The sequence below is a fragment of the Haemorhous mexicanus genome, chromosome 4, assembly GCF_027477595.1.
Source record: "Haemorhous mexicanus isolate bHaeMex1 chromosome 4, bHaeMex1.pri, whole genome shotgun sequence".
Taxonomy (NCBI): Eukaryota; Metazoa; Chordata; class Aves; order Passeriformes; family Fringillidae; genus Haemorhous; species Haemorhous mexicanus.
Genome location: NC_082344.1, coordinates 44,666,502 through 44,686,889, shown reverse-complemented (window position 1 = coordinate 44,686,889; position 20,388 = coordinate 44,666,502). Strand labels below are relative to the sequence as shown.

Sequence of the window (20,388 nt, the reverse complement as noted above, 5' to 3'; positions counted from 1 at the left end):
TCAGCTCCTAGTCTGCCTGTAAATCACATGCTCTCATGAAGATACCTGAGAGCCTTCTCTGGTTCTGTTATTAAATGTATTCACTTTGAAGTCGACTTTCACAGGAAATAGTTTGTAGTGGAAATTTTTATACCCGTTTTTTGATTCTGTGTAAATTGTGGAAGGTAATTTGTGTTGTTCAAACCATTTTCTGATATGATGTGATGGCTGGAACAGGATAATTTAAAGAATCTGGGTACTTGATGTTATGGAGAGGCCTGAGCAGTGATAAATGAGGGTAAGGAAAAATCTAATGATTATCAAGCAAGGCACAATTGTAATTCATGACTCCTGAAGGAATTCTAAACACTGTTGAAAAATCTACTGCCACCTCCTTTTTTTTTTTTTACAAAGACCTACTTCCAGTGGAAAATCAGGGATTGCACAGTAGGATGAGAGTGTCTTGATTGCATGGCTCCACCATGTATTTAAATCCATCATTTTTGCAGTAGAGCTTTGTTTGGCCTGAGAAAACAAGTGTCAATACCAGTAAAAGTCAATTAAAGGTAGCAAATGTCCAGAATGCTGTGGGTACCATGACCAAAGATGCCCCATTGCACTCTAATGCACCAGATTCCAGGGACTAATGCAGACTGCCTTTAAGTATGTTGAATAGAGAGATGACAGCTGTGGTTAGTCAGCAGTGTGTGCCTAGCATATCCTGCTCACCCCCAGGGTCAGCCTGACACAAATACACTGAAATCAAGGCTGATAATTTCTGCAGTCCTGCTCTGACTGGTTGTATGTGAAGTGCACAGATAAAGAGTGCCCAACTGATAAGCAATTATATTTTGGTGAGGAAAGGACCAGTAGGAAAAAAGCCAGCATTTCTTCACAGAGGACCTGTGGCAAAAGTGCAAATGTAAGGATACTATCCTCCTCTCATCTGAGGCACTACAAAGGATTTTGGATTATACTGTGAAATTTGTGCTTTGAAAATCCTTGAAATGGTCTGAACCAGAAATAATTTCCCTTTGGAAGTTGTTTCCTTCAACAGTATGGCACCCTAAGCTCTTGCAGTTAACAGCAGAACAAAGTGGGGAGGAGATGTTCATTCAACAGAGAAAATACCAGAAGTGTGAGAATTCCGGGTGGATTGGAGGAGGAGGTGGATGGGAGAAAACATCCTCATATGCAAAACTAGAAGAGCATTTTCATTGCTGCAAGACAATACAACAAAACAAAAGCTAAATTCTGGCATGAGCTTGGGGTATGGTAAAGGACAAGAGGATTGTAGATTTTCTTTCTGTTGCTCTGCTTTCTTTCCCTAACATGGGTTTGGCTTCATCTCAGAATGGGTCTGTTTTGTGCCTGTGAGAAGAATTTCTGTTTGCCTGACTGTTATGTTTCCTGTTATTCTCTTTCTCATGTATGCAGCCTCTGAAAGCTTGGTGTACTCTCAGAAATAACTTAAGACAAAACATATTGACTAGGCACTGGAAAATCATTAACTGTTTGTCCTCTCTCTCCTTCATTCAGAGCAAAGTGAGGAGTGACTCCAAATGTCTTAGAGGAGACATGAAAATCTACATCCAGGCACTGGTGTCCTGTGTCAGACTGAAAATGTTACTTAGCTGTCCCCCACTACTGTGGCTGAGTATTCATGCCTGTGGATCCTTCAGATGTTGTGTTTGAAGTATTTGTGTTAGAAATAGGGCAGAAATTTGAAAACTCTTATTGTGGTTAGCTACTACAAGTTGTGCATGTTGTGAGATGGGATAAGGCCATAGCAGTGAGGGAAAGCCTGTAACTATGGAGTCTTACTGGAGAGGAGTGAGGGTGTGTGGGTGTCTCTGAGGGCAGAGTTGCCTCTGCAGTGTCGCTGTTACTGCTGATGGTCAGAAAGGGAAAATTAGCCTAGTCTGAGTTTGGAAGATACCATTCAAGAAGGGATATAGAAGGAAGAAAGAAATCTTCTCAAACAATCATCTGCTATAATCTCATTGAAAGACAATAAACACAGCCTTGACTGAATTTGCTCTTCAGAGCAGAACCTTAAAGTCAAGTATCTCTGTCAGTAATGCATTCCATGATTTCCTGCAGGTAAAACAAGTGTGAACAAAGCATTGTTATATGAAGAGCTGCTCTTCCACTGTAGAGAACCATGTGATCTTTACCTACAGTGAAAATGATGCTTCAACTGACCTTGAAGACACAGATTTTATAATAGCTCAGGAAAAAGTAGACAGCTTCTGTAGACAGTTAACAAATTCTGCCCAGCATTATCAGAAAAATTATATTTTTCTGTGAAGATCAGTACTAGAGTATTACCAGGCTTTAGTTAACTGGTATATTGCATAATTATGATTTTCCTTTCCCCTCCTCATGCCATATGTCTTTTGATGATAAAAGTACAGGATGTCATATAGAAATTTATTTCCAAAATTAAAATAGTGCTAAAGGAAATGAAATAATCCTACTGAGAAGTAAGGATGTGCCAAAACTAAAGCTGGCTGTGTGATGTTTATATAAAAAAGAATTCATGGGAAGATTTTCTTTCTGTGACTATGTGGTTTTTTGGGTTTGTTTGTGGGTTGGTTTTTTCCCAGTAGAGTCCAAACAGATGGTTGGTGCTTTTCTCCCTAGTGTCCCTGTTAGTGGGAAAGCAATACAAAAACTGAGTTTTAGTATTCTCCTAAGGCTGAAAAGAGAAAAAAGTTTTCACTTAGTAAAAGCAAATAAAGTAACAGAACTGTCCCTGGAGCAAGTCTTTGAACAGGATGGCCAGGTACTGAGGCAAATTAATTTGCTTTAATAAAACATACTGGACCTGAGTGGTTTAGTCTGCTTCAGAGTCTATCTTCATGTGGTGGGTTTGTGACTTATAAATGCTTATGAATCATTTTAGTTTTTATACAGAAAGGTGTATTGGGTGAGGGAGGAAGAAAATAGAAACTACTGAGTGGTGTTTATGCCTCATGCCTGGAATGATTTCAGGTAATCTGTGTCATGTCACATATAATGCACAAGCTACAATGTCTCACTCCTGGTTTATTTTCTCCTGTTTTAAATATATGTACTTGAGACCTCTGCTACAATCTCTGACTGGTAAAAATTGGGCACAATCTCTGTGTGATCATCACAATAATCTTTGTTTCACAGACAGAAGTTCTGCTCTGTTAGATGCTGTACTGATGAACACAGAGGAAGCAAGGCAGGTCATTGTCTTGCAAGATCAGGAAATGGGAAGGATATTCTATTGAGGAGACACGTGCTAAATATGAAAAGCACATACTCAACTTCTTTGGATATCTGTTTAGGGACAAAAGAAGACAGTAGAAGTGAGGAGTGGAAGAAGGGAGAAGGATCTTGAATTTGGAGCCTTAAGAACATGGTTGGTTAGTCTTCTAAAAATTACAGTTGATAAACACATGTTGTTTCTCTGTATGTTAACATATCTCTTAAGGTATTTTAAAAGATGATAAAATATTTTTTAAAGTGTTAATAATAAACCCTTGATAGGAGGAAAGAATGTCACCAGAAAAAAGTTATGCACAGGAGCAAATCTAGAAATTTTGATTTGAAGCTGTGGGATTCTTGTATATCAAGCAAATGCAATTTCTTTTGTGTGAAGTGGAGCCAATCCTAAAGCCTCACTTCCTCTTCTCTGCAAGATTCAGAGTAGTTTAATATTTTGAGTGTTGCAAGCTCAGAATTTTATCTGCTGGAAGGAAGGGGAGTGCCCAAAATTTGGATTTAGATGTACATTTTGCAAATTTAAATCCAGCTCATCAATATTTAAATCTCCAGTTAAATGTGTGTCTTGTAAGCAGAATGGTTAAAATGTGATTTACTATGCATGTGTGTATAAACACAGTCTTGGTGAGGTACCTCATTACATCATATCACTTCGGGTATCAATGTACCAAGATTAGGAATATCTGTAAGAATATGTGTCTTATTTAAGAAATATTTATCCTCTGACTCATTCAAAGCTTCTGCCATCAAACACAGCAAAGTAATCAAAACTGCAATGATTTTTTTTTTTTTTTAAATTACAGCAATCTGATCTCACTGTGCTTATTTGTGCTAGAATCAGAATGCATTAATGGAAGAATGCTTTCCTCAATTATACAGCTACTGTAAAGAAAGAGGTTGTAACTCCAGCTGATGGACCTGAGGTGGGGCTTCCAGGTGGTGCCAGAAATTATCACCATCGTGTTTCACTAGATCTGGAAATTTTGAGGAAGTATCAGAGATGAGATATCGAAGATTTGTTGTAAGGTTTTCCAGATATTTGTTTTTAATTCTGGAATTCTATTGAATTTATACTTTTAGGGTACAGTAAGTGCATTATTGGTTTTGGTATGTAAAGAAAGGGCATATTGTAAATCTAGAATAAAAAAGAGGAAGGGATAATAATACAAAGTTGACTGATGCACACCATAAGAAACCTGGTAGGTTTGTGCTGTGTGTAGATTAGGTTTGTATTTGTGCCCTTAAATATGTGGGTTTTTTTCCACTGTTTTCCGTTTTTATGTGTTTTATGTAGCAAAAGCCTGATAATCCCATAATCTCAGGAACATTATGAAAGAAAATCTTATAATTACTTAAAGGTATAATTGGAAGAATTAACCTAACTGACATAATGCAAAAGCAGACACTGTTGTGTTACATCTCATGGAGTATCAAAAGAGATAATTCTGACCAAAGGAGCAGTGCAGACAGATTGTAATCAAGCAGGTGTTACTCAGCACTTTTTGGGAACTGGCAAATCATCAAAAGTATAAATGGAGTTCATTCTAACAGAGAATTGGATGCAAACATTTCAGATGAGCAGGATCTGTTTAATGTGTCATCTTCATTCCCAGAAGGAAGCTGAAATCAAGGGAAATCGGATTTGACAAGCAGGACTTCCCTCTCATGAAGCTGTGCTGACTGGGACTGATGGCTGCATTGTCCTCCAGGTGTTTTTCAGTATCTTCCAGAATAGTTTTTTCCATGATTTTACCTGGCACTGAAATGAGACTGACAGGCCTGTCACTTCCAGGGTCCTCCCTCTTGCCCTTCTTGAAAATCAGGATAGTGCCACCCAACTTCCAGTCCACTGGGATCTCTCTGGATTCTGAAAACCACTCAAAAATCAAGAGAGGTTTTGTAATGACATCAGCCAGCTCCTTGGGGATTCTCAGATGAATCCCATCAGGCCCCATAGATTTTTAGGGATTCAACTGAAGCAGCAGATCCTTTTCAGCTTCAGGGTCAACTGGGATGAGCCCTGGTCTTCCATCTCATAGCACTGAAACCCCCTTGGTCCATCATCTCTGTTGAAGACAGAGGCAAAGAATGCATTAAAAGCCTCTGCCTGGTCCCTGTCCCTGTTTGGGAGGTGACCATCCTCATCCTGTAACAGGCCAATGTTATTTTTCACTGCCTTTTGACGTTAATAGATTTGACAAAAGCCTCTTATTGTCCCTGACAGTTCTGCCAACTTTCTCCCTCCAGTGGCAAGAAACATCTCTGTATTCCCATGTCACCTGACCTTGCTTCCACTGGGCATACACTTCCCTTTTTTCACCTTATTTGCAAGAGAGGGTCCCTGTTCAGCCAAAATAGTCTTCTGCCTTGTCTGACTTCTGACATTTGGGAATTGTTGCTCCTGTGCTCTTAGGAGGTGATGTTTAAAAAGTGACCAGCATTGATGGACCCCCAGCACCAGCAAAAACATTTCCCCAGGAGATCTCACTAGTTTCCTGAGTAACCTGAAATCTGCTCTTCTCATGTCCCTTTTGTTGCAAATATTTACAAACTGCAGCTTCCCAGGTGAATGGTGAATTCTTTCAGAAGTTGCTTGGTAAAGAAATAAATATGTATGTCTTTCCAATCCTTTAAGGAGATTAATTTATTCTTTATTAATCTGAAGGTGATTCACTTCTTTAATCAATAGAAATCTAATTGCTAAGCACTTACATTAAAGAATACAGAGTCGGAAGAGTTTCCTTCAACATTTTATTGTGCAAATGAATTGTATATTTAAATGAGCAGCAGTGCTTTTCTCATTATAGCATGAAGTACAGCACTGGAAGATATTATCTGAAGAAAAATATTCCCTGAGCCTTTATAGGTGATGCTGGTTACACTGTTATCAAATAGATAACAGAGAGATTTTATCCCCTTCTTAGAGATGGTGTAACTTTCCCAGTTGAGATATATACTTGTTAAAACAGAGGGGATAAGTCTTAAATCCACGTCTGTCCATCTGCCAAACTGTGCAGCAGTCTCGTAGGCAAGAGCTGCACCTACCTGAAGTAATGGTGTTCTTTAATCATGTTTTATGATTAGAGCAGCTTCTTAACTTTCCAGTTTGCTCTCACAGCTTGTCTTGTAGTCATGTTGGTAACACATTTTTCAGAGATATTTTCAGCGGGGATCTGCACACAGGCAGCAAGCTAAGAGCAAACAGCTGAGCACTTTCCAGAAACTGCATAACATATTTCAAGAGTATGCTCCACTTGCTCTCTGAGAGGAAGCAACCACTGAGCTTCTGGAGACAGGTGAGACTAGAAGCCCAAAATTAGGAGAAGAGCATTCAGTCAGAATGATCAGCAATACGTTATTTCCTAAAAGAGGGGGACAGATTAGTTTTGGTAATAAAATAAGGTAGAAGATATGATCAGTTTTGGCACTCCTCAGAATCTTGTGGTAGGGCAAGCAGTACCTTAGTGAGAGGGTTACCACTGTAATAAATATGTAAGATAGACATTATTTTGCAATAACCCTAAATGCCTTTTCCAAGTTCAATGTGTTTTTAAATCCACTGAAAAGTATATAACTCATTTTACAGTCTGCAGGCAACTCTTTAGGCTCTACTAGAGGACCAGAAAGCCTGGAGTTTAGCCAAACAAAATAAAACCTGCTGTGAAATGCTATTTAACTGCAGAGAATAAAATGACTACTGCAGAGTAGTCTTAATAACACAATAATAATTTAACAGCAAAGCCACAGATTTCACGAGCTTCTTACAAACAGATCTTTTCTGGGTTTAATATTAAGAACAAAGGAAAATCAGATATTTTCTTTGAGGTTCAAAGTGGTTGTACATCAGAGATAATGAAGTCACTCATAGTTCTGTGCTTAGAAAGAAATACTGAGTATTGTAAGCACATTCATACAAATGTGCTTTGTCCCCAATCCTCCACTACCTGGAGGATTCAGTCCTACATGTCTACAAACATGTCTGTCTGTACTGTCTGTGACTTGCATGTATGCCCCTCACCTCATAAAAGCCTTTTGTTACTCCATCTAGGTGCAAACATATGAAGCAGCATAAGGGGAGAGGAACTAATTACAGTAATTCTGGAAGAGGTTTCTAGGGTATTTTATCCATTACTTAGAATTCCAATTAGAATTACATATCTTCTGAAGAGCTTCTGATATAAGGTTCTTATTTGTACCTGAAAGTTGGATGGTTTCCTTTTTTAAAAGGAGAAAAATATTTGTAAGAAAGAAGTGTCTTTTGTAAGTTCCACAGCTTCTTTCAGAATGAAAGTTGTGATGTAAAACAGATGCCTGCAGCTTAGTTACCAAGGAATCATAAAACAGTTGGGAGGGACCTTTAAGGGTCATCTAGTTCAACAACTTTAACAGAGCCCCATCCAATCTTACCTTGAATGTTTCCAGGGACTGGACTCCCACCACCTCTCTGGGCAATCTGTACCTATGTTTCACCAACCCCATCATAAAAATCTTCCTTACACTCAGTCTGTGTCTGTGCTCTTTAAGTTTAAAACCATTACCCATTGTCCTAGGACTACAGGCCTTGCTAAAATATTTGTCCCCATCTTTATTAGAAGCCCCCTCTAAGTAGTGACAGGCCAGAACCTGCTCTCCACAGAACTTTCTCTTCTCTAGGCTGAACGACCCCATCCCTTAGTCTTTCTTCAGAGGAGAAGTGCTCTAGCCCTCTGAGCATTTTTGTGGCCCTCCCCTAGACTTGCTCCAACAGGTCCATGTTTTTCTTGTGCTGGGGACTTCAGCTAGATGCAGCATTCCTGGTGGTGTCTCATGAGAGCACAGCAGAGGAGCAGAACCCCCTTCCTTGTCCTGCTACCCACGCTGCTTTGGATGCATCCCAGGACACAATAGGCTTTCTGGGCTGCCAGTGCACATTGCCAGGTCATGTCCAGCCTCTCCTCCACTGAGTTGTCTTCAGATGTAATTCCATAAGCCATTTAATGAATAGGCTATACAGTTGCTTAAGTCGGACCTCAGCCTGAACAGTATGGTCGTGGTCCATTGAAGAACATGAATTTACCTGACCATTCTTATCCCAAATGTTCTCATACTCAATTGTAGTTTTCTGATTGGAACATAGGGGGTTTTTTTCCCAAAACAACTGTCAGTAAGTGATTCAGATCAACAAGCAAGCTTCTGAATGAAAGAAAAACCAATACAGAGATGCAAGAACTAACGCTTGATTTATTGGTGCCACTTGTGAGAGCAGAAAAGTAAGATTCATTTTAAGCCTCTTCTGCCAGTTTGCTGATGTTGGCAACATTTCCATGCATTTTTATGAGGTAATCAAAATTTAAGTACAATTTTGTAGAGGAGAGATTACTGATTTTATTTTAACATAAGAATTATCACAAGTTGCCATTATCATAACTGATGTTTTTGGGATACTGCCATACAGTCTGCATATTGTCCTTGTGGAAGGACTTAGATTTGTGCCCAAGTATATAAATTATAAAATGTGTTGTAAGTTTCAGTTATGTCAGCAGATAAATAGGTGGGCATATGTGTTTTGTAGGTAAGATAATCACAGATTTCAAAGCATAGTTTTCTTTTTCACTGAAACTGAATTCATTTTAACAAATGAAGAATCTCTGGGGTGTGAGATTTGCCCAATAATGAATATTTTCTGCCAACAAAGTTCTTTTTGGAAAGGGCATCAACCTTTATGCCTTTGCTGTGCTTTAATCCTAGCCAGTAACTAAGTATCACACAGATGCTCAATCACTGCACCCATTCCCCATGGTGAGGAAAAGAATCATGAAAAAAAGCCCAAAACTCGTGGGTTGAGATAAGAACAGTTGATTAATTGAAAAAGAATGAAATATACTACTAATAATAGTAATAATAAAAATAATTGTAATGCAAAGGAGAAAGAGTATTAAACCCCAAGAAGGACAAGAGGTGCACAGTCCAGTTGCTCACCACCTGCTGACCAATGCTCAGCCTGTCCCTGACCAGCCATCAGTGGCCCTTAACCAACCTTCCCAAATTTATGTCCTGAGCATGACATTCCATGGAATATCCCTTTGGCCAGTTCAGGTCTGCTGTCCTGGCCATTCTCCCTCACAGCTTTTTGTGCACTTCATCACTGGCAGAGCCTGGGACACTGAAAAGTCCTTGAATGAGGTAATCACTGCTTGGCAACAACCAAACATCAGTGTGTTATCAACATCATTCTCATACTGAATCCAAAACACAGCACCACTCCAGCTACCAGGAAACAAATTAACTCCATCCTAGCCGAAACCAGGACAGCTCAAAGTATCAGTCATAAAAACAAATTGTGTTTAACTAGTCCTTCATTTTAATCAGTGTTAGATGATGAAAATCAGTTTCTGCCTGGACTGAAACCCCCATCTTTTCTCTGAATTCAAAGGGAGTTGTGTTCTGACAGGAACTTTGTATCTTCTACTTCTCAGCACAGATGTGTGAAGTTGTAGCTTTAACTCTGATCTCTGTTGTAATTATTGCCCATCTGGGGTATTTATCTGTATTTTAAGAAAAATATGGCAACCTGCAGGTTCTTTCTTTTTTGGTGGTTGCCTTTAGCAGTACTTGCTGGTCTCTGGAGTATGCATTACCCACCAGAGGGAGCTGAAGCCAAGAGCAGTCTGATTTTCATAGAAGCATGCAATCATTTAGGTTGGAAAAAACCTGTGAGATCACAGAGTCCAACCATTAACCCAAGTCCACCATTAAGGCATGACCTAAGTGCCACAGCTACATGTCTTTAAAAAAACTCCAGGGATGGTGACTCAACGTCTTCCTTGGGCAGCCTGTTCCAATTCTTGGCAACTCTTTTGGGGGAGAAATTTTTCCTAAAATCCAACCTGCCATCTTCCGGAGCAACTTCCAATACCCAGGAGGTTGCCAGGCAAAAGCCATCTCTTACACTTCACAGTGCTTTGGATTTGGGCATTTGTCCTCAAGCTAGCTTGGGAGCAGATGGTGACCAGGCAGGAAATAATTTTGGATCCCTATGCTAAGATACTACCTCTTTTGGGGACTCTCATTTCAGTGTCAAAACATGCAAAGCAAAGCCTTGTGATGCACATGTCATCATTCTTTGGTTTTTATGTGTGCTGTTCTTCATGTAAAGACACCAGAATTGTACAAAATATGAATAACTGGGAATAAACTACTCATCCCTAAGGAAATTAGGCCAGGTAGAAGCAAGTGTGAGTAGGCTCTCTGAGTCTTTAAAATCTTTCAAATTTCTTGACTACAAACAGTGTGCCAGTACTGACACAGGCAATGAAGCAGGAACTCCTTGGGCTGTTTATTTTTGGTAAACAATTGGTCAAGGTGAAAGGGCATTTATTGTTCTAGTTCTAGTTTGTTAAATCATAAGATCAATTTGTATTTCATTAAACAAACAAAAAAAAAATCTTCCTTGACTTAGAGTATGGGAGGAGTGCTGGTCCTTGTGGACAAATGAGTTTATTTCTACATATTTCCTTCTGCACTTGGAATAAGTCATCCTCAGAGAAATAAGTAGATGTTGAGACATAGAGATTAACAGCTGAGAGGTGGTCAAGAACACCTCATACCATTCCTGAGTTGTAGCTGACCACACAAACAAAAACAGTCTTTAGAAAGAGGTGGAATTGACTTCTTTATACTACAAAAGGCAGGAAAGCTCACATAGGTAATTATATCTGAGCAATTATGTACAAAGCTGGTCCCTACTGCCTCTCTGCTATTTGCTCAAGTCACTTGTAATTTTTGTGCCATAGCATCATTTGACTTCTGCAAAATGGTCAGTCTTTTGGTCATGAGAATTTTGACTGACAGGAGACAGAAACCTCCCTAGGAAGTAGTTACATTTGCTTTCTACACCACCAATTATAGCATAACAGCCTCCTAGGCTTCCTATGGAATTTTTTTTCAGTTTCAAAATCTTGTCTTGCAAAAATGGTAAAAGTCTCATCAAGTAATCTCAGTTTCAGCTCAGGTTTCTGTTGACAGTAGTTTGTCATGTCCTTCAAAGGAAGGTGCAAGACAGTTTATATCAAATTGCTGTCTAATGGACTTTGCTTAATGGCTTCCTCAGTTAGAGGTTGCCTTATATACTGGAGCATGAGGTTTTAATACCTTTTTTTAAAATGTCTTAACTTATGAAGGGCTCATTATCCTTTTTTTCCCAGCATTTCAGAGAGGAGGACTTGTTACTGTATTTATTTTGCTTATAAATTTAGTTAATAATAGGATAACTTGTCAGGACTTTTAATAAGTATTTTCCAACATTTCAATGGGAATGAATCTGTCAAATGTAGAAAATAAAAAAAGAAAGGTAAAAATTTAAAAAATATTAGCAGGAGACTCGTTAATTTCAAAACTGAAACAAACCTTAAATTATGCAGTTTACAATTGTGTCTCTCAGCAGTAGCTGTTGGATAAATTACACACACTTTGTGTCCACTTAAGGATTTTCTTAATTAAAGAAAATAGAAGGGAGAAAATTCCGCAACTCCTTTGGAAGATGAGACATTATGTTATAATTTCTTTCAGAAGTTAACTAGCTATAAAACGACCCTTCACTTTGCTTTTTTAGGGGTTTTCTTATTACTTTTTATGCTTCTCCTAATTATTTCTGACATCTTTTTACTTGTCTCTCTGCACTTCATTCCTGCTTCATTTCAATCTCTGTTTCAATTCTCTCTCTTGCTTGGACTTATTTTTCTCTTTGGCTTTGTGTGTGTGTTATGCTTTCACATTCTCTGTTTCTTATTTGACTTCCCTACCCCTTAGAATTGTATTGCCTCATACTTCATCCTGAGGTCAGGAAAGGGAAAGGAATACATGCCAGCTACAAACTCAGGAAATATACTCAGCTCTGTATCTTTATTTTTGTTATTTCAAGGTTTTGATCTGATGGACTCATGCCAGTTGCTGCATGAAATACTCATTTCTTCAGCAGATACTACTATACACAATAATTTCTCCATAGTTGCATCAGGAAATTCAGTGAAAGATTATATTCTATGTGTTTATAGGCTGGTAGAAAGTATTTTTCACCACTGGGAATTCAGGATTAAAAAGCTCCTCTTCATAACTCAACTGAATATCAGCCTTCCATCTTTATCTTTTTGAGAAGTCAGGTCTGTTAATAATTTCTTTATATTTACTCTGTTGCTCTATAATTGATATATTGTCATTATAGAAACCAAATCCAAATTTATAAGGGATTCCAAGGATAAATTTTGTAGGTTTGAGTTCTCTTGTGTCTTAAGCAACCTTCTATATCTTCCACTAACAAACTGGTACTCAAGTACTTCTTCCAAACATAATTTGAAGGTCATTCTTTCCTGGTTTGATACACCAGTCTGGCATGCAGCTTTATGTTTGTGGAGATTGTCAAACTGAATTTTCTGAGAACTAGATTTGTGCTAATGCAGTGCAGGAGTGTTCTCTCAGTTGGTGTCGTATTCCCAGTGTCAGCTCAGGGTTCATTATAAACCTTTGCTGTGTAAATATTGTAGTCATGTAAAAAAATGATGGGTTTCCTAAGGGTGATCACTTCTATAGCATATAATGCTAGGAAAGGATGGTCATAATTACTTATGCAGTATGTTTGACAGGACTTGAATGCTGAGGTTTAGGACAAGTGTCTGCCACTCACATTAATTTGGTTTTTCAAATGCCACTGGCAATATTCTATATCAAAGACAGAAAAAATTTGCGAAGGTAAATCCAGGAGTTAATTCCTAGGAGTTAAGACAAAGTGTTAGAAAGAAAATGGATGAAAAAGGAAGGACGCAATAGACCATACATACAAGAGATTGCGAAAGGAATCATCCAGAGTGTCTGCTGGTGTGCTTATTCAGTCCTGTTTTTTATCATTGGAACATCTGAAGTATATAAAACTAGATTTGCAGATGGTGATGACACTGAGAGGACAGCAAATCATAATGAACATTGCATCTAGATTCGATGCAGGCAGAGACAGGAGATGGGGCAAAATAGTTTGAAAATAGCAAAATCAAACCACATTAAAAATCCCAGCTAACACACATGACAACTTAGAGCATTAAAATGTGCAGTTTAGTTAATGTAATAGTTTTTGTTCCTGAACTGTCACTGCCAGAGCAATCCTCCCCTTCCCAGTCACGTCATAGTTGGTATGAAAAGTCCAAATTTGGCTGCATCAGAGCATGTGGGGGTTGTTTCTGTACCTTGCTCATCTCGTTGATTCTGACAGTATAGACCTGACATTGTCACATACCTCTGGCACTGGGTTGAGCATACACATCTGGAAACAGTTCATTTTTCCTTGTACATGCACTTAAGTCTTCAGGTTTTATTTAGTAGTGTGATACATTCATGCTACAGGTATGGCTTTTTTCTGTTTTCATTAACTCTTCTTTTGTACAGAAATAGAAAAGCAGCCAGGGTATTCAGTGCTGGCAAAGGAGATATGGTGGTTGAATTGATATGTTGGGATTCCGTGGCTGCTGTTCAGGGAGAAGCTGTAACTAATGACTAATTCCCTGTGATCTTTAGCTAATACATGTTTAGAAACTTTATTCTTGCTTCTTCAGAAAAGGAAGTTGTGCACAATTTTAAAAAATATTTTGACGGTGGCCCACGAGGTCTTCAAGGGCATCTTTTCTAAATTCTTCTGGAGTTTTTAAAAATCACACTGGAAGCCTTTCAACAACTTTAGGTCGTTGGGCTTTTACCCAGTTTTTCCATCCAGCTGTGTTTTGTCTGAAGGCAGGAAGTTTCAGCTCTTTTACACCTCCATTCAACTTCAGATCCTGGTAGCTGCATCGTATCATGCCCAGCAGTTGCTCCAAGAGCACATCCTCTATTACTCCGTTACTTTCAGAAGGGTCAGCAGGGCTGTAAGTTTGACCCTGAAGTATTCTTGATAGAGCATGTTTTCTTTTCATATAATCTGAGCAAGTTTAAAACAATAGCTGTTATGAAGTGCCTCCCTCCTGCTATGAACAGCTCTGCTGTTCCTTACAGAGCAGCAAGTAGAACCTTTCAGTGTTGGCACCTTTGCCTCCTCTCAACCTTTCAGGGTTGCTGCAATGACTTTATTTGCACCTGCTGCATTAATTGCCTGAGCTATCATCTCATGGCATTAATCCACGTTGCAGACACTGCTGAGATAACACTCTTGAATGTAAAGACCACAGGCACATGGCCCAGTTACTTTCAGTCCACCCTGGAGGAGAGTGGTTTCATTTCAGTTGCTACTTCTTAAAAAAGGAGACTTGTTTCTTTGGGTTTGATTAATTTCTGAAAGGATCATGCAAATGGAAATTTCAAACTATTGCTATTGTTGTTCCAAATTCTATTTCAATAATCTCTTCTACTTTTCCATGTTATATTATTTAATTTCCTATTGTTTCACATGAACATCTGTAAGAAAGTTGCAATGAAATCCAGCATGCCATTTGGTTAATGAAATTAATACCAAGTGACCTGAATGCTCTGGAATTAATCATGTGACAAAGGAGATGGGCTTAAGTTGTGAATAAGTATATTCATGCTTGTGAGAATACAAGAGATATGAACCAAATTTAATGTGGATTTTTGGTGGAATTTTAAGATAATTTAAATTTAGTTCCAAATGTTACAAATGCTCCTTATCAATGAAATGTATTCTAATCCTAAAAATCTCCACATTCTGGAAACTAAGGTATGATTTTCAGTGCTGACTTCAAGCTTCTATTTCTATCTCAATAGTTTACCAGTAAACTGAATACTGATATCAAAGATCTAAACCTGAATATACATTTTAGATCTTCTTATAAATAATAAGAAATTAATGCATATATTTGATGGCATTGAAATCATAAAACCATGGCATGTTTTAAAAAATGTCCTGTGCAGCTTAGCTCAGAAAAAGATACCTGGAAACATTCCTTCTGAACACAGCTGTTTTGGTAAGACAATTGAAGAGAGAAAGTTTTGCTGATTTCTACTTTCTCTATAAGCCTGATTACATCAGGCTTTACACATAGTGATCAGCACCCTGTATTTCACCTAGAAAGTGAACTGTTCACCCCTGCAAACATTGGTGTACCTGGCTTTTGTGTACTTACCAAAAAGGTGGACAGTAAAATTCAAGTAGACTGTTAAGCAAACTCCCAAGGTATTCCCTTCCAGTAGAACAACCACAGACACATGTTAAATGCAGAATATTCTATTGCTGTGCTACAAATGCTTTTTTTTTTTCAGTTTAACCTCAAATATGTAGGTGTTTCTCTTGAACTTCTTTGTTTAGCTTTTTGTGATGGAGAGACTACCTTTAAATGGTACTTGGCTACAAGGTTCAATATCCAGGCAAAAAACACAAATGAAATTTGAGAAACTGTGACTATACTAAATTTTTCCAGGCAAGTTCAAAATACATAGATATTTGATGTTTAAACATTGCCTTCCTTTCAGATGAGGACAGGTAGCTGACAAGATGACATGAAAAGCATGATGTTGCCTTTGAAAACATGACTGAAACCTTTAAAGGTTGGGTTTGCCAAAAAGGACACACAAAGGTACCACTTTCTGCAATTTGTGCCTGAATTGCCTTGCCTGTTTTCACACTGCAAATGGCTGGATTCAGAACTTACATAGATTTACACAATGCTGAGCATTGCTGAAGTCATCTCCTTTGAAAGCAAGTTGAACATGAAGCATTAGCCAAAGACTCATCCTTGGAACACTTTGATGTGGAGACTTTTTTAGGCCATGTCTCAGCCAAATTACAGCAAAAAAAACGATTTTTTTTTTTTAATTTTTTTTTTAATTAGGAAAGCTCAGAACTCCAACAGTGAACTCCTGATTCCCACTGGTTTCAGTGAGGCCAGGATTTCAGCCCTGTGTTGCAACTGGATACGTTAACATCTGTGCTGGGGAATTGGAAATCACTGTCATAGAATTGTTCTGAAGATTCATAAACCAAGCCACGTCAAACCTTAAAACACAATGGTGACAACTCTGTGGGCAGAACAATTACTTGTCATAAATTATGAATGTTTTGGGGTTTTTTTTCCTCTGAGATGTATGCAGGAATCTCATTGCTGCAGTGGTTACAGTGTTAAACACGGGGAAATCAGAATGCCATGCTGTTTGAATGGAAAAGGTAGAAAGCTTTGAAATTGTGCTGATGAGGGATACAAAACTCTTTGTCTTTACAAACAAGGGATTTGCCTCTCTTCCAGATTCTCTAACACTCGTTTTTCAGGTACTAAACACAAATTTACTCAGAAACTAAGTTTGGGGGCTGTGCATGCTTATGGATTTTTTTTTTTTACATTTCTGTAAAACTTAACTAAATAATACATGTCTTTAGATAATTATTTGCACAAAGTAAGCAAGGCATTTTTAAATTTTTTTCTGAGACTCTGTTAACTTATGACCTTTTGAAAAAGTGAAAAGTGAAGAAACAATCAGGCCATTACATCGTTCCTTGCCAAAGTAAAGAGTACCAGATTCTTGAGGGAGGGCTACTGCTTGGCCTCTCTGAGAATAGGTAGGAGTTTGTCTCTGGCACTGACTGCAGCATCCACAAAGTTTTATATATAGAACAAACCATATGTTCACTCTCCATGCAACTAACTGCTCAATACTTTCAATTAGAATGATTGTTCAGTCAACCATCTTCGTTTTATTTTCTTGAGTCACAATAGTTATTAGCATAAAGGGTTAAAAAATTCATCAGATACTCATGGAAGTCTCTAAACAAAGCTCAGATCTGAAAATAAGCAATTCTTTATGGTGTACTGTGAAACTGAGTAGAAACTTTAAGTCTGGTTAAAGTCAGTTTTACTTCTTAGTTACAAAGCTACTGTGGGATCTGAAATGGGAGCTAAGGCCCCATTTTCCAGAAATAGAGGAGACAAAAGGAGTCACTTCCTGGAGATAAAACCCTTTAATAGTAATAAAGACCTCATTGGAGCAGAAAGATGCAACTCATTCTTCCCTGTGCCTGTTGGACTGAGTTGGTTTTCCCTAGTGTTTGTGAAGTCTGTGAGAAATGTTTGGATAAGATCTTTTGGTGCTGTTCCCAGAACATGGTTCATGTGGTATCAAAGAATCCTGATGTTTTGCCAGGGATCTTTTTGTCATTGGGAATTTAGAGGCTGGGCTTGCAAAGAGTTGGCTCAGCTGCAATACAAAGAAAACTCCTGAGCAACCTATTCTGGCAGGCCATCTTCAGTCAAAGCCTCCAGGGAGCTGTTCCAGCAGGCTCCACCCAATAGGACAATGAGCAAAAGAAAGACAAGTGACAATTTTAACTTCTGTAACACTGCAGAGCTGCAATTGAAACATCACTTGTCAAGGCCATGGATTTACACTGAAGTATGAATTACTGGAATAACTAAATGAGGTCATTGTAACCGTTCTTAAAGCCAGACTCTCCTTGTCTTGAAGCAGGGAGATCAAAGAGATGAAGACCAGACTGATGTGCAATTATTATATTCCTTCAACTGCAAGAATTAGTGACTCAAGCTGCCTGAGAAGTGGGAAGGAGGGATTTTGACTGACCTCACTTAAATACTGTTTCAGTAGCCTTACTGTCTCTTTAGACATCAGTTTAAACGAGTAGTTTCCAATCTTTTTTCCATCTGTCATCCATGTTTTCTTCACTGAGAAAGCAGTCCTGGATTAATGTGAGATAAACATATGGACAATTTTCCTCTCACTTCCTGAAGTCTGGGGTTACAGACAACATGTTTTGGCTTAATCTCCCACTGCTGTGCACAGTACTTACTTTAGGTGCAGTGTGCCACCACGTATTCACAATGCACGAAAGAGGAGAAGGAAGCAGGTTTTCCAGAAGCCTTACATTTGCAGTGATGACCCATAAGGTAACCTTGCATCCTTCCTGCTTAGTGAAGATGAAAATGGATAACAATATCCTAATGGATCAAGCTGATAAAGTTTCTCTCAGCTCACAAAATATTGTTCTGCTTACTGATGAATATGTTATGTTACAACTGTTAGAAATCTGAGAAGCTATTTTGCCCAACTATGTCTTCAGTTTTTAATTATTATGCCACTTATTTCTGTATTGGTTTCACTCCATGGTTTCCATTATGATCTGGTGTCAGAAAGGTCTAAAATAGGTAAGTGTTCTGGAGTCATAACCATAATTAAGGCCACTTTTTAATTGCTTAATTTACACCAATGATTAAATTTCAAATTAGGAAATTTTGTTTTTCTTACTAAAGTTCAAGTTCAAATTGTAATAAGAATCTTACAATTTCATTTTTTTGTAAGCAGGACTTATTGTTCCACAACTTTGTGAAGAATATTAATAATCTTTGCTACTTACTGTCACCTGCCTATATCACTGGTGGGCTGTGCTTGGCTTTACCGTGAGCGTTTTGTCTGAGCTGCTGTAGGTATTCTCAGCCCTGTGCTCATTTGACATGATTCACTTTGATTTTTCTCAGCCATCACTGCACTTGGTCAACAGACAGATCAGCTGAAGACGTTATTACAAGTGCATATGTGTCCATATACAAAAAATGTATATGTCCATGTGAAAGGACTTATGCCTAGAGGTTTATTTGGTGTTATGGTTCATTGACCACCACCAATGCCACTTAACTAATTATGTAAGTAAATATGCTAAGACTGAGAAAAGGGTACATATTTTTAATTAGGTGTAAATGAGATGGAAAAAATGCAGACAAATCTGTAGAAATGTTTTTGAGCTTGTGACTGACTTACCACATGATCTGCCTCTCCTTAGATCAGTGGGTTCATATCACATGCACCATGTCTCTAAGTTCAGTGTGCAAGCCTTGTGCCAGCTCTGCCTTCTTGAAACCAGCCCATCTATCCTCTTTCTAACATTACTGTCTTGACTTACAATGGCCCCCATCCGGTGCTTTCCTGATACACTGAAGAAGAGAAAATCAATTGTATCATACCATGAAACATAGAAACTGGAATGCAAAGTATTACTTTTTCTAAGTTTAAATACTCTTTTCATGTTGAAAAGTGACTGCTATATTTATAAAAATGGTTTGGATGGTGAATATTTTCATGAAACTACTCAGAAATTATTAGCACAGTAAGGATTACATGCTATCTTATCTGACTAAGTTGCTAAAAGTTCATACTTTCGTTTTGCCAGTTCCCTCCACCAAAAATTAACACTTACCAAAGAATATACTGTGAAGTGTTTTCCAGTGTTTCTTGAAGAGGTTGAAACCGAAGCAAAATATCCAGGATTGCTGCTTAGATACCTGAACATCAGATTTTCAATGACTGCAAAGAATAGACTTATTTTGTTAATAATTTATTAATTAGGTGCAGCACACAGAAAGTGGAGCTGAAAATCCTTGTTAGGAGGTCATTTATTTCAATGGTACTGAAATGTATTATTACTGGGCCTATCTTTCTACTGCAATAGGATAGGTCATTCATATATATACGAGCCCTATATACATACATACATACATATATATACACACACATATATATACACATATATTCCTATTTTCAGTCCAGCAAGTAGATGTTACTTCTGTACAATAGCTAGAATCTTGCCCCTGGATAGTTGTGTTCTGCAGCCACTGCCTGGAGTGCCAGGTATCAATAGAAACTTCCTCTCCCTGACCCCAGTTTTGATGCCCCAGGGAAATTACACCATTTCTCACATCCTATGCCTCTAAATGCTCCTCAGTAGTAGATCTGAATTTCATTAGAAAGGGAAGGGTCAGCCCACACAGACTTTCTGCTGCTAGGGTAGCATAACCTCCACCACAGTTCAGTTCACTTTTGCCAAAGGATTGCAATGAACATGGAACAAGTGTCCCCCAGCTGGCCACTGGCAAGGCTCAGAATGTGCCCCTAGGTAGGGAGAATCTGATGAATCCCTTGCTGTCCTGCTGAGAATAGGTACAACATTCTTCAAATGACTTTCAGAGAGAACTTCAAAGGGAAAAGGTCAGAAGAAAGAGAAATACCAAATTAAATTCTTCTGGAGCTTTACCTGGGCCTCCAAGGATATGTCACTGTCTTACCACAGCTCAGGAACTCCTGATCCAATCCATTTCCCCTGCCAGCAGGATCAGTTACAATTAAACTGATGTCAACATAATTGTCTAGCCTGCCTTGTAGCATCTTTGTCACTGGAGATCTTTA

General features: G+C 38.4%; 1 protein-coding gene across 1 annotated transcript in view; it reads left to right on the top strand.

The window, feature by feature from the left end:
* RWDD4 (RWD domain containing 4) overlaps positions 1-20,388 on the top strand; it is a 31,229-nt gene that overhangs the window by 8,542 nt on the left and 2,299 nt on the right. The gene's annotated exons all lie outside the window — the stretch shown is intronic.